This window comes from Onychomys torridus, chromosome X, assembly GCF_903995425.1.
Source record: "Onychomys torridus chromosome X, mOncTor1.1, whole genome shotgun sequence".
Taxonomy (NCBI): Eukaryota; Metazoa; Chordata; class Mammalia; order Rodentia; family Cricetidae; genus Onychomys; species Onychomys torridus.
Genome location: NC_050466.1, coordinates 106,474,020 through 106,490,852, shown reverse-complemented (window position 1 = coordinate 106,490,852; position 16,833 = coordinate 106,474,020).

Here is a 16,833-nt window from a genome sequence, read left to right as displayed (position 1 = left end):
AAGGATATGTTGCTTTGGAAAAGAGGCACTGTTTTTGTTTCCACAGAAAGCCAGAGGCTTTGGATTTGTTCCAGATTAAGATACATCAGGTTTGATCAGCCAACACCACCTGAAAGGTCTCCAATGACACCATGGCCCAGATGATCCAACATCCAGAATGGTTTCAAGGCAACTGGCTCAGAGGTTTACCCTCACAGACTACTCCATAATCCTAAAATTTTCTTTGTGTCCCCATAAGATACAGTGCCCCCCTCCAACAGGAAGTAGTAAGAAAAACTACACCCAATTTCCCAAAATTATCAAGCTGGCTTTGGAGATGGAATTGGCTCACTCCTTCTCTAAACCCAGGCAAATTGCTAAAATGAAAGGTTAAGGGATTCTTGTGTTCCAAATCACAAGAGCCCTCTGGTGTGGGACAGAAAAAAACTAATATTTTTATTTAAAGCAGGTTGATTATAAATGCAATCTCTTTCTAAAGAAGAAAGGGGGATATGATATAGATATAATAGGATGAAAGGGTAGATTAAGGAACTTGCTTCTAAAGAGCAACAACTTGTTTAAAATGTTTTACATTGGTATAGATTTTAGTCTATTGATACAAACTTAAAGTTAATTTTGTTATACTGTGTGTATATTTCTCCTCTTGTTTAAGGTTTTATGTTTGTATAGCTCATTTAAAATTGTAATGGATAATTAAAAATAGATTAATAATTAATCATCTATGATAATCATACTCATAGCCATGTTAGTTAAGTCTTTGAGGTATACATAGAGATATTTCAGATAGATAGGTAATCTTCAAATACTTCAAGGACCTTCAGAATATGGCATTTAAAATATTTTTAAAACTTAGACTTTCTAGAGAGTGAGACATGTCTGATCCTGGCAACACCGATTTACTTCAGAGAGGAGGATGGGCATTGAAGACACTTCATATGGAGTTTATCTTCACCTTGACAAAAATATCCATTTGGGCAAGAAACTGTTTTTGCCTAGACTCCTTGATTGACTGGACATGCAGGACCCATAGAATGGTAACTACTGAACTTTGCTTGACAAAATGGTCCTTCAGGTTCCTGCTTCACAGAGGAAACTTCCAGATATTCTACAGGACACTAAAAAAAGTGACCAAGAGACTCTAGCCCTGTGGGCTGAAGACAAATGCCCCAACTTTACAAAGGAACATTACGTACCTGTCCAGGCTGCCAGCTGTCTCTGTCTACCCTGCAAGACTCCCAAAAGTTGCTTGCCACCTTCTTCCATTTCTCAGATAATATTATATCCTTCTGAGATCTTTGATGAGGTTGAAGACTAGATAGTTATAATTTCCTCAGTTATGATAAAAGATAAGTTAGATATAAAAACTTCAGATTCACAAATATAAGATAGATAGGATATCTTCTTTAATATTGTAACTGTAATTATTGTAACTGTAATTCTTGCTTAATAATTATTTTGTTATATGTAATTTTACTATGTAAAACTTAAAACCTTCCTTTAAAAAAAAGGGAAAGTGCTGTAGATATCTCTCTGTGTAAATAAAGTGCTGATTGGCTAGTAGCCAGGCAGGAAGGATAGGGTAGGCAGGAAAAGGAAGAAGAGAAGGCTGGGAACAGGAAGGCTGGGAGGAGACACTGCCAGCCACTGCCATGAGAAGCAACATATAAAGACACCGGTAAGCCACAAGCCATGTGGCAAAGTATAGACTAACAGAAATGGGCTAAATATAAGAGTAAGAGCTAGACAATGGTAGGCCTGAGCTAATGGCCAAGCAGTTTAAATAATATAAGTGTCAGTATGATTATTTTATATGTGGGTTGTGGGACCACAGGGGCTTGGTGGAACCTGGAGGGAAGCTCTCCAACTAGAATGACCTACTGGTAATTTTTCACTAAACATTTCCAATTTCTGACTACATTTAATGAGCAAGTAACTTCTTTCAAGTTATATAAAACAACTTAATTCTCTGTAATTCTTTCTCCATGTATGCTGGCATTCACTTTTTTTCCACCATCATAAACTCAGTGGCTTTAATGAATTTGATTTACCAATTATATTATATTTATGTATATGAAAATTATCTATAAGAATTTTGGTATAATAAAGACATCAGAAATTTGTAACACTTGCTAATATACAATACATTCCTTCCTTTGACTACATGGACCACTGTGGAGAACTCAGAATGTAAAACATTTACCACACTACTTTTAATTATGGCCATGTCAATGTAACAGGAAAATCTATGTGGTTCTCAAAATTTAAGTTAGAATCTACAGGATGTCCATTTGTCCATGTTGACAACAGAAAATATAGCAGCTGGATGATCACAAAATTGTTCTTTGCTGAGAGAAAAGTACATTTAGTGAAATAATGGTTCAAAGTAATTTTCTACCCACTGGAACACTTTTTATGGGAATTACCCATGAAATGGCTCAACAGGGATTGTTGCTTCCCAGAGGCAAAAGAGACAACAAAGCAATCTTCCTCACTTAAGTGTACAGAGGAGGAAAGAGATTCATTGAAATGGTGATTAGCACCAGAGGAATGTCTCAGCAGTTAAGAATATATACTACTCTGGCAGAAGACCAGAATTCAGTTCCCAAGGCCTATATTAGGTAACTCACAATCTATTGTGATTTCGCAGCTACAGAGGATCTAATGTCTTCTTTTGCACTCTACTGGTACTGTGCTCACATGTATAAACATAAACATGGACAGGCTCCTACATACAAAATTAAAGATAAAAAATTTAAAAATAAAGATGATAAGCTGTGTTTTGAGAAACATTCTCCAACATGATATACATATAGATGCAATGTCAATTTCAGTATCTATTTTGAAATAAACTATGATCCACTGGCTTTTATTAGCCAAATGCATTAAAAAGACAAAGTTCTAGATCCACAATGAAATGGTTTGACTTGGCTAGTCACTCAAGTTTGACATTGCTTTCATATAAATATGATTCATCACCTTTGATTCTCTTATTAAATTTAATTCATATTATAAAATTTTACACATTAGGACAATGTAGGCTCTTGATAAGGTCATCAGGGCTATACCTTGCTCCCTTCTTCCCTAGCAATTATTTATTGCTTATTTAACTTCTTAATCTTGTAACTTTCATATGAATTTTTGCAATTACCTGTGAGTTTCATCTGCTTTCTGCATTTCCTTTAGAGGGAAACTTTCAATCCAGAAAAACTATCTTTACAACATGAAGCTGGGCTTTAAAAGACTCAAGAACTTTTTTTATAGATAAATGGGAACTTTTTGAACCAGGGTTGGAATGTGGCATAGTGGAAGGTGAAATGAGTTGAATATGATCAATTAACTTAATAGATAATTTTGAAAATATTGTAATTAAAGCCATTATTTTGTGTTTTTATACTTACAATTTTATAATGTATATACATTAATTTGAAAATGCATATTAAGTAAATAAGTACAAACAACTTGGATAGATGTATTACAGAACTATTATTTTTTTCTTCCGTGATATCCTATGCTTGCTTGATATTCTAAAACAAAAAGTCCATCACCAGATTTATCTACTAAAGGATTATCCAAAACTGTGAAACAAAATAAATTGTTTTAATTTTACCTGTCTAAGTCATTACATTAATAGAAAGGAGTGAACAAAGGCACTCTAGATCTGGGTTTGTCTTCCTTTCCTAGGACAGTGTCTCTTGAGTCTAATTAACATTTTATATATTGTAGATAGTTAAATAATATAGGCACAACATAACACAAATACCTCAAATTATTGGACTCATTTTGTTTTTCAGAAATAATTTTACAAATAGCTATATGTTGAAAACAGTTGGCCTGATAGAACAATTGAATACTTGGCTAATAACTCAATGAAGGAAGCAAATTTTAGATGGCATACTGATAAGGTTGATAAGACCTTTAATTCAATAAAATATTTGCATTGAACCAATGATTGATACACTATTCTTTGGCCTACTGGAAAAGTACAATGTTCTAAATACCAGTACATAGATAAAGATTTGTCCTTATTTGCACTCATAAGTATAAATGAGAATATTTCTGGAATTTTTGTTCACACCATTTATTAAAAACAGGGCTATTCTGATAAGTAAATTTTGTCTCTCAACTGTAGACAGAGCTAGGTTTGCACAGTGAGGTACAATAACTTAAAAAGTGAACTTAAACTTGTGATTACCACATGGATCTTTGGGACCTCTCATTTCAATGGATTAGCAGGCAAGAAAATATGGAGTGTGATAAGTCCACACTCAGTCATAGAAAATAGGAAGACAATAGGACTTGTGCTCCATTACAGATACAGAGAATATAAAGTATGAAATTTGATGGATCCATCAAAGCATATTTCAGTGCACCTATGACCTATATTTACAGTATCTGCTCAATTGTAAAACTTTTTTTTACTGTATTAGCAAACCTAAACAAATCACATAAAGATCAAAATTAATTAAAATAAATGGAATTAACTAAAAATAAAATCAATTAATTTATTTGTGCAGCTACATTCCTGTGTCTGGAGGGCACTATTTTCTTGCATTAACCCACTGCTTTTAAACCTTAAGTCCTTCTGCCACTTTTTCCTGCAATGATCCCTAAATATTTAGAGGAAAGGATGTAGTATAGATGTCCAAAACTGTTTTATCAACACCTTACAACCCCTCTGGGTTTATATCGCAAATAATCAGTCAACTTATAGTACATATACCTGTACACTTACTAGGTACTACTCAAACAGCTAAGATATTGAATCATTTTCTGTATTTTTATTAAGAAAATTTTTATTCATTTTTATACTAAACATAGATTCCCCCTCTTCCCTCCTCCTGCCCCTCTAGCCTCCCCCCTACTCCCATTCCCTCCTACAAGAAGGTAAGACCTCTCATGGGGAGTCAGAAGAGCCTGGTACATTCAGTAGAAGCATGTCCAACCACGTCCCCCCTGCATCCAAGCTCTGTAAATTGTCCCACCATAGGAAGTAGGCTCTGAAAAGCCAACTAGTGCATCAGGGATGGATCCTGATCATGCCAGAAATGTTTGTATGGATAAATAAAACATGGTATATGACTAAAAAGTTATTTGTAGGAAAAGGGCTGGATTAGGAGATCATCATATTAATCAAGGTATATAAGTCTCCGAAAAAGTATTTACTTTTCTTTCTTTATTTTTTTTCTTTTTTGGTTTTTTTCAGACAGGGTTTCTCTGTGCAGTTTTGTGCCTTTTCTGGAACTCATGTTGTAGACCAGGCTGGCCTCAAACTCACAGAGATCCACCTGCCTCTGACTTCCGAGTGCTGAGATTAAAGGCATGCACCACTACCACCCAGCCTATTTTTCAATAATCTATGGAATCTATAATAAAAAGGACTTAAAAATAAAATATGTATTGCTAAGGATATAGATGGTGTTACGGTGCAGAAGTGTGATTTGAAAATGAAGGGGGCAAGAAAACCTGATGAAGGTATATAATATTCTTAAATTGGAGATGATTAATGTAACACATTATTCTATACAGGTTGTATATATTAATAAAGAATCTAAAGTCAGGCAAGATTGTTTATCACATAGATTCGCTTGCCAGGTTGACCACCTCAATACTCAGGATTTTATAGCTGCTGCTCCTACCACACACCCTTAGTCCCTGGTACATGTGAGCTGCCTGGCTGTACACCACCTGTGTTCTCTAACCAGCTATTTAGTGCAAAAAGCAGCCAACCTCATATCTATATAGTGAGACACATGGAAATTTTTAGGGGGGAAATTAATTTTATTTAAGTCTTCCAACATTAAGGGAGTTAGGACTCTGTGTGGTTCTACAGTTGATGCTTTAAAAATGGAAAAATTAAATGAAGAGATAACCCACTCAGCTGAGATTGACATAATGTTGATTATAATGATTATCAGTTTGATATTTCATGTTTCATCCTTAAAATGGTTTAATAATGATGCCAAATATGAAAAATTGAGTGATAATATACAATCCTTAGAAATACCTACTAACAAAACTAAGGACATTATTCACAAACAATGAAATTTAAAGCAGAACAAACTGCACTGTTGCATTATGAAAATGAAGAGGAATTGTCCAAGGTTATTAAAAAATCAACTTTAATTTACCAGGATGCCAAACAAGAATGTCCATCAGATAGTAGGCATTCCCCAAGGCTATGCAAAAGTTAACATGGATACCATAAAAGAGTTGAAGAGACATATGAAACTAGTGATTTCATATGGCATGCATTCACCCTTTTTCAAGAAGATGATAAATTCATGGGGCAACTCATAACAGAAATATTCCATAGTACTGGGAAGATTTAGTTACATCAATATTAGAAACTGGTCCTTGGTTACAATAGAAAACATGGTGGAGAGGAAGCTAGGGTCATAGAACAATGAGTTATGGCTAGAGGTTTTGTAATTTCCCAAGACCATCTTTTCATTGAAGGCAGGAAGTATAGGTGGGACAAGGAGAGAGGAGAATTCTAGGAAGTGGAAGGCTGAGGCAGAGAAACATTGCTAGCCACTGCCATAACAAGTGAGATGTAAGGTACCATTAAGCCATGAGCCATGTGGCAACTTATAGACTAATAAAAATGGGTTAATTTAAGATATAACAACTAGATAAGCAAAAGCCTGCTGCAGCTATACCGTTTTTAAGCAATATAAGTTTCTGTGTGTTTACTTGGTTGGGTCTAAGCAGCTGCAGGACTGGTGGGTGAGAGAGATTCGTCCTGACCATGGGCCAGGCAAGAATGGAGAAAACTCTAAATACAAATGGCACCCAAGGTGGGGCAAGAGTGTCCACCTAAAACCTGATTTAAAAAAAAAAAAGATTCTAAAACAAAACTAAAAACAGCTTCCTAGTTGTCTTTCTCAAGTTAGCTGCAGCCTGTGTATTTAAGCTACTCTATGGCGGGTTTGTGGTGTGCATGCAGACTTGACCTACACTATGTTACACAGAGGTTTCTCCAAGCTGCGCACTATATAGTTTTTTGCTAGTTAAGAGAGAGAGAGAGACAGAGAGAGAGAGAGAGAGAGAGAGAGAGAGAGAGAGAGAGAGAGAGTTAGATTTGAGTGTGATGGCTCCCAGAGCTGATAGTAAATATACCACTACCATGTTGGAAAACTGAGGTGGGTGGAGCCAGCAGCCACAGTGCCATTTCAGTCTTAGAATGCTACAGTTTAAAACAATAGATTCATAATAAAACAGATTCAGATAAAATAAGACTTTAAATGCTTTACTATATGTGTAAAAATGTACAAAGGCTTAAAAAAAGGTTAAAAGATATGTCCCATATCAAAAGAGCCCTCTGGTGTGAGACAGAGAAAAAACAATATTTTTATTTAAAACAGGTTGATTATAAATGCAATCATTTTCTAAAGAAGAAAAGGAGATAATTTAGATATGATAGGATAAAAAAGATAGATTAATAAACCTACTTTTAAAGAGTAACAACTTGTTTAGAAATGTTTTATATTACTATAAATTTTAGTTTATTAATACAAATTTAAAGTTGATTTTGTTATACTGTATATGTAATTTTACTCTTGTTTAAGGTATTTTGTTTATGTAACTGATTATGATTATAATAGATATATAGAAGTAGAGATTAATAATTAGTCTTCTATGATACTCAAACTTATAGTCGTGTTGTTTTCTAGGTGTCCATAGATATAATTCAATTAGGTAAGTAATCTTCAAACACTTCAAAGGCCTACAAAATATGACATTTAAAATGTTTTAAAAATTTCGACTTTCTGAACAGTGAGACATGTTTGCTCCTGGCAACAACAATTTACTTCAGAGAGGAGGATGGACATTAAACACACTCTATATATAGAGTTTATCTTCTTCTTGACTAAAATAGCCATTTAGACAAAAACTGTTCTTGCCTGGACTGCTTGATTGACTGGACGTGCAAGACCCATAGGAAGGTGAAAATTGAACTTTGCTTGGCAAAATGGTCCTTCAGGTTCCTGCTTCCCAGAGGAAACTGCCAGACATTGGAGATACTTATCTACAGAGCATGTAAAATCCGTAAAGCCAATTGTTAATAAACAATTCAGTAGATAAAACAAAATTCTCTGGAGAGACCTCAAAACAAGCATTTTGTCAAAATTCTATATATGATCAAATACCAATGATAATAATATGAATAAATGGCATTATAACTGAAATTGTAATAGACAAAGACATATATGTAACAATAATTTCACACACACACACACACACACACACACACACACACACACACACACTTACATAACACTTGACATCCAGATTGGCCTTTTTAGGAGGTAACTATCCAGCTTTAAGTAATTGGAATTATCTCAGATGAAACAAAGTACAGAGTGGTTGCATTGTATATTGCCGGAAGGACAGGTAGGGAAATTAAAGCCATATGTGTCTAAAATAGCAATGAATCTATGAGACCATGATTTGTTACAACAATGAAAACCCTAGAATTACATGTCTCCAATCTCAGAAACAAACTATAAAATAATGAATGCTTCTGAGAAAAAATATTAAATGTATTATCAAGAACAGTCATTTACCATACAGGTAGTTCATAAACAAGGCACAACAGTTGTTGATCTTTCACAGATACCAATGGTCCTACCTTAAAAATAGTTAACTGGCTAACATGTCTGGGTGGAACAATTTTTTTGGGGGGGGGGGGGGGGCAGTGTTTTGAGACAGGGTTTCTCTGTTTAGCTCTGTGCCTTCCCAGGATCTTGCTCTCTAGACCAGGCTGGCCTTGAACTCACAAACATCCACCTGGCTCTGCCTCCCAAGTGCTGGGATTAAAGGCATGTGCAACCACTGCCTGGCTGGAGCAATTTCTTTTAACACCAGAAAAATTACAGGCACTAGAACAGCTGGTACAGGAACACCTAAATGCTCAAAATACTGAAGAATTGATCAGTACTTGGAATTCTTCTATATTTGTCATTTAAAAAGTCTGGAAAATGGAGAATAGCAACAGATATGAAAGCTATCAATAAAGTGGTCAAGACAAAGAGCTCTTTATACAGCCTGGGATTCCCTTGCTTTCTTTATTTCATAAAGCATAGTCCATTGTAGTAATTAATTTAAAAGACTCCTTTACAATAACAAAATAGATAAAAATTTGCCTTCACAGTGTTTTCTTATAATAATTCTATAGGCACAAGTACCACCCATACCAATTGGAAGAACAGTAAATGACTGGCCTCCCAGCTGAACTGTCCCAACCTCCAGCCTCTAAGTACCATGGCACATCTCATGCCCTTCTACCTCCCTTTTTAGCATCAGCAAGGCAGCTAAGACCTTTCCCCAACTCTGGTGGAACTCCACTGCTCTGGTGTAGTCCCTACCAGCTGGCCAGGAGGTGACAGATTTGCCTGCAGACTGGAACACCACTGCTGACATTCTTTTATCCCAAGACCAACTCTGCCACCTAACCCAACCCATCTCATCATCCATCCCATGGCCAACCCTTCCTCACAACTCCAGCAAACTCCATAGGCACGGGTACAGGCCACATGCATTAGAAAAAGAATTGAGAAACTAGTCTCCCAGCTGTGCTGCCTCAGCCTCCAGCCCTAAACTCCAGGGCACATATGGTGCCCCTCCCCTCCTATCTCAGCATCAGGAAGAGATCTGGCATCATCCCTCAAAACTGATTGAATTCCACTATTCAGATATAGTTCCCACCAGCTGGGCAGCAGAGGAGAGACCTGTCTGCAGTCAAGACCAACACTGTTGCTACACACTGGATTTTGTTCTACCACTCTGCCACCCAACACCACCCACCTGATTATGCACTTTGTGGCCACCTTTTTCCACAATTCCATCAGACTCCATAGTCACAGGTGCAGCCCATACCAGTTGAAAGAACAGAAGGATATGATTGATATAGGAACTCAACCCCCCAAAAAACATCAGATGAAATATGCTACTAGAGTAGATAACCTTCCATTCATCAGAACCCTTGGACATTCAGGCCAGAAGAAAATTAAGTAAATAGATAATAAAGAAGCAAAACACACATACAATAAAGACAAGTACTAGGAACAACAACCCAGACCTAAAATCATCCCAAATAGAGATGCATAAACACCACTGTAAGAATACATACAAATAACAGAATGGGCAAGTTGATGAAAACACAGAAAGTTGGAAGAAATCAATAAATTCCTTAAAGAAAGCCAAGAACAACAATGAAAAACAATAAAAGAGGGATTGGAAATGGTTCAAGATTTGGAAATATAAATAGAAGCAATAAAGAAAACATAAACCAAGGTAATCCTGGAAATGGGAAATCTGGGCAAGTGAGCAGGAACTACAGATGCAAGCATCACCAACAGAATACAAGAGATGGAAGAGAGAAACTCAGGAATTGTCAATATGATAGAGGACATAGATTCATTAGTCAAAGAATATGTTAAATCCAAAAAATTACTAATACAAGACATCCAGGAAATCTGGGACATCATGAAAAATCCAAACCTAAGAGTAGTAATAAGAGAAGAATCACATCTCAAAGGGACATAAATTATATTAAAAATCATAGAAGAAAACTTTTCCAACCTAAAGAAGGACATGCCTATAAAGGTACAACATACAGAATAAAGAAGGAGTAAAGAAAGAGCTTCAAAGGAAAAAGGTCAAGTAACTTATAAAGGCAGACAAAGAGATATCTGACTTCTCAATGGAGACTCCAAAAGTCAGAAGGAACTGGTCATATGTTTTGAGGACACTAAGAGTCCACTGATATCACCAAGAATATTATATCCAGCCAAATTTTCAATTAACATACACGGAGTAATAAAATATTTCATGACAAAACTAGATTTGAACACCTATTCACAAATCCAGTCCTATACAAAGTGCTAGAAGGAAAACTGCAATGCAAAGAAGCTAAATGTACCAATGAAAAAATAGGCAATAGATAATCTCATATCAGTAACACCCATAGAATGGAATCACACACACACACACACACACACACACACACACACACACACTACAAACAAAACCAACAAAATAAAAAATTAAAAGAATTAACAATCACTATTCACTAATATCTCCTAATATAAATGCACTAAATTCACCAATAAAAAGATACAAGCACATAGAATAGTTACAAAAATAGCCTCCATCTTTCTGCTGCATACAAGAAACACATCACAAATTCAAAACCAGATATTACCTCAGAGTATAGGTTAGAAAAAGATTTTCTAATCAAACAGACTGAAGAAGTAAGCTGGTATAGCTGTCCTGATAACTAAAAAACAAAAAACAAAATACAAACAAACAAACAAAAAAAAAAACAAAACAAAAGCTTCAAACTAGAATTAATCAAAGGAAATTGAGAAGGACATTTCATATCCGTCAAAGGAAATTTCCATCAAGATGAAGTCTCAGTTCTGAATATTTATGCCTCAAATACAAGGGCACCCACATTTGCAAAAGAAACATTAATAAATTATAATGCACACATCAAACCTCACACCTTAAGAGTGGAATACTACAACAACCCTGCTGGGCAATGTCTTCCTGTATGCTGTGAATATGTGTTGCTCTGATTGGTTGATAAATAAAGCTGCATTGGGCTATGGCAAGGCAACTTGGATACAGTCAGAGAGGCAACTGCCCCTGGGTCCCACCCTTGGGCACCTTGCTGGGAGGACCTGCCCAACTTGGCCCCAGGTTCCAGCCAATCAGTGGGCCCTGTGGGAAGGCTCCCCTTTTCCAAGACTGCAGGCAGAAACTGTAATCTCCACACCCTGCCCCCACACCCATTTGCCAAGACCCCTGCCACTTCCTGAGACTCAGAGTCCAGCCCCCAGCTTCCATCCTGCCTTGGAACTCTCACCTGAAAGCAAGGTGAGTGCCTGGGATCACACCCAGAGAGGTCCACACCTGGATCCCAGCCCAACTGGGCCCCAGGTTCTGGACATAGGGGAGGAAACCCCATCCACACCAGGAAGGTTCCCCCTCTCCAAGATCCTATGGTGAACCCTACAACCTTTACGCCCTGCCCCCACCCCCATTTGCTCCAGACCCTAGCCAATTCCTGAGCTCAGAGACCAGCTCCCAGCTCCCATCTGCCCCAGAACTCCTGTCTGGACCAGAGAGCCCCCAGCTACCATCTCTCCTGGAACTCCCATCTGAAACAGACCTTCCATCCTGTCCTGGAACTCCCATCTGGACAAGAACAGCTCCCATCTGAACAAGATAAGGAGACCCCAGGGACTTCCTGAGACTCAGAGTCCAGCCCCCCAGCTCCTATCTGGCCAGCTCTCTCTTCTGTACCAGAGCTCCCATCTGGCCCAGAGCTTCCATCTGGACCAGAGAGAGGCTCCCTAAATCTGTCAGCTCTGTCTGGACCAAGTACACTGATAAGACCAAGAACAAATCCTCAAGGAGATGGGCAGATGTCAAGTCAAAAGTACATATAACAAAATAAGGAGCAATACAGCATCACAAGAACCTAGACCTTCTCCAAAAGCTAGAACTGAATATCACAGAATGGAAGAAGAAGAAGAAAACATTATAAGTAACATCATGAAGAGGCTAGAGCCTTATATAGAAGAAATCAAAAATGAAGTAGAGGAACAGACAAACAAAAAATGGGAGGAATTTGATGAAAAACTAGAGGAAAGGACAAATAAACGAGAAGAAAACAATAAGTCCCTGAAAGAAAATCATGAAAAAGCAATGAAACAGATGAGGGAAACAGTCCAAGACCTGAAGAGGGAAATAGAAAAAAATGAAGAAGACACTAACAGAAGGAAGGCTGGAAATAGAAAATCTGAGTAAATGAATAGGAACTTCAGATGCAAGTATAACCAACAGAAAGCAAGAGATGGAAGAGAGGATCTCTGGTGTTGAAGATAGGTTAGAAGAAATAGATTCATCAGTCAAAGAAAACACTAAAACCAACAAATTCATGGCCCAAAATATCCAAGAAATTTGGGACACCATGAAAAGACCAAATCTATGAATAATAGATATAGAGGAAGGAGAAGAATACCAACTCAAAGGCACAGAAAATATATTTAACAAGATCATAGAAGAAAACTTTCCCAACTTAAAGAAGGAAATGCCTATGAAGATACAAGAAGCCTATAGAACACCAAACAGACTAGACCCCCCAAAAAGTCCCCTTGCCACATAATAATTAAGCAACTAAATGTACAGAATAAAGAAAGGATATTAAGTGCAGCAAAGGAAAAAGGCCAAGTAACTTATAAAGGCAAACCCATCAGAATAACACCCAAATTATCAGTGGAGACTTTGAAAGCCAGAAGGACCTAGACAGATATAATGCAGACACTAAGAGACCATGGATGCCAGCCTAGACTAATATACCCAGCAAAACTTTCAATCATTTCATAGATGGAGTGAACAAGACGTTCCAAGACAAAACCAGATTTAAACAATACTTATCCACAAACTCAACCCTACAGAAAGCACTAGAAGGAAAATTCCAACCTAAGAAAGGCAGATACACCCTCGAAAACACAGGCAACGGATAACACCAGAGCAGTAAACCCCACAGAAGTGAAGTACACACACACTACCACCAAAAATTAAAAATAATAACAGGAATGAACAACCACTGGTCATTATTATCCCTTAATATCAATGGACTTAATTCACCTATAAAAAGACACAGACTAACAGAATGGATACTAAAACAGGACCCAACTTTCTGCTGCATACAAGAAACACACCTCAAATACAAAGATAGACACCTCATAAGAATTAAAGGATGGGAAAAGACTTTCCAAACAAATGGTCTTAAGAAGCAAGCTGGTGTAGCCATCCTAAAATCCAGCAAAATAGACTTCCAACTAAAATCAATCAAGAGAGATGATGAAGGACATTACATACCCATCGCAGGAAACATCCACCAAGATGAAGTCATCATTCTGACCATTTGTGCTCCAAATACAAGGGCACCCACATATGTAAAAGAAACATTACTAAAGCCTAATTCACATATAAAACCCCACTCATTAATAGTGGGAGATTCAACACGCCACTTTCACCTCTTGACAGATAGGCCAATTTGAAACTTAACAGAGAAATAATGGTTTTTACTGATGTTATGGCTCAAATGGACTTAACTGTTTTCTAAAGAACATTCCACACAAACATAAAAGAATATACCTTCGTCTCAGCACCCCATGGAGCCGTCTCTAAAATCAATCACATATTTGGCCACAAAGCAAATCTCAACAGGTACAAAACAATTGGAATAACCTCCTGTGTTCTATTGGACCACAATTGTTTAAAGTTAGATTTCAACAACAGAAAAAACTACAGAAAACCTACAATCTCATGGAAACTGAATAATAGTCAACTAAATCACCAATGCGTTAAGGAAGAAATAAAGAAAGAAATTAAAGACTTACTAGAAATCAATGAAAATGAATACACCACATACCCAAACTTATGAGACGCTATGACAGCACTGCTAAGAGGGAAATTCAAAGCACTAAATGCCCACATAAAGAAGCTGGAGAAATCTCACGCTAGTGTCTTGACAGCACACCTGAAAGCCCTTGAACAGGAAGAAGCAAAGTCTCCCAGGAGGAACAGACACCAGGAAATTATCAAATTGAGAGCTGAAATCAATAAAATAGAAATAAAGAGAACAATACAAAGGATTATTGAAACAAAGAGTTGGTAATTTGAGAAGATCAACAAGATAGACAAGACCTTGTCCAAACTAACCAAAAGACATAGAGAGAGCATCAAAATTAACAAAATCAGAAATAAAAAGGGGGACATAATATCAGACAATGAGGAAATCCAGAGAATCATCAGGTCATACTTCAAAAACCTCTACTACAGAAAACTGGGAAATCTAAAAGAAATGGATAATTTTCTAGATAGGTATCACATATCTAAGTTATATAAAGACCAGATAAACCATTTAAATAGTCCAATAACCCCTAAGGAAATAGAATCAGTCATTAAAATTTTCCCAACCAAAAAAAGCCCAGGACTAGACGGTTTCAGTGCAGAATTCTACCAGATCTTCAAAAAAGACTTAAGACCAATACTCTTTAAATTGTTTCACACAATAGAAGCAGAAGGGATATTATCAAACTCCTTCTATGAGGTTACAGTTGCCCTGACTCCTAAACCAAAGAAAGATATAACTAAGAAAGAGAAATATACACTGATCTCCCTCATGAACATTGATGCAAAAATCCTCCACAAAATACTGGCAAACATATTGCAAGAACACATCAAAACAATTATCCAACATCTCAGGGATGCAAGGGTGTTTCAACATATTAAAGACTGTCAATGTAATACACCATATAAACAAAATCAAAGAAAAAAAACACATGATCATCTCATTAGACACAGAAAAGTCATTTGACAAAATCCAACACCCCTTCATGATAAAGGTCTTGGAGTGGTCAGGAATACAGGGAACATACCTAAACATAATAAAGGCAATCTACAGCAAGCCAACAGCCAACATCAAATTAAATGGAGAGAAACTCAAAGCAATACCACTAAAATCAGGAACAAGGCAAGGCTGTCCCCTCTCCCCATACTTATTCAATATAGTACCTGAAGTTCTAGCCAGAGCTATAAGACTACATAAGGAGATTAAGGGGATACAATTTGGAAAGGAAGAAGTCAAGCTTTCCCTATGTGCAGATGACATGATAGTATACATGAGTGACCCCAAAAATTCAACCAAGGAACTGATACAGCTTATAAACACCTTCAGCAACATAGCAGGATACAAGATCAACTCCAAAAAAATCAGTAGCCCTCCTATATACAATAGGCAAATAGGCTGATCAGCAAATCAGAACTACATCACCCTTTACAATAGCCACAAATGACATAAAATACCTTGGGGTTACTCTAACTAAGCATGTGAAGGACCTATATGACAAGAAATTATGTCCCTGAAAAAGAAATTGAAGAAGATATCAGAAAATGGAAAGATTTCCCATGCTCATGGATAGGCAGGATTAACATGGTAAAAATGGCAATCTTACCAAAAGCAATCTATAGATTCAATGCAATCCCTATCAAATTACCAACACAATTCTTCACAGACCTGGGAAGAATAATACTCAACTTCATATGGAAAAACAAAAAACCCAGGATATCCAAAAGGATCCTGGACAATAAAACAACCTCTGGAGGCATCACAATCCCTGATCTCAAGCTGTACTATAGAGTTACTGTAATAAAAACAGCCTGGTACTAGCATAAAAACTGACATGTGGACCAATGGAATTGAATTGAAGACCCTGAAATTAACCCGCACACCTATGAACATATAATTTTTGACAAAGAAGCCAAAATGTACAATGGAAAAATGAAAGCATCTTCAACAAATGGTACTAGCATAACTGGATGTCAATGTGTAGAAGGATGCAAATGGATCCACATCTGTCACCATGAACAAAACTTAAGTCCAAGTGGATCAAAGACCTCAACATAAACCCAGTTACTCTGAACCTGATAGAAGTGAAACTAGGAAGTAGTCTTGAATGCATTGGCACAGGAGATTACTTGCTAAATATAACACCAGTAGCATAGACACTGAGAGAAACAATCAATCAATGGGACCTGTTGAAACTAAGAAGCTTTTGTAGAGCAAAGGACAAGGTCAACAAGACAAAGCAACAGCCTACAGAATGGGAAAAGGTCTTCACCAACCCCACATCTGACACAGGTCTGATATCCAGAATATATAAAGAACTCAAGAAATTAGACATCAAAATGCCCAACAGTCCAATTAAGAAATGGGCTATAGAACTAAACAGAGAATTCTAAACAGAGGAA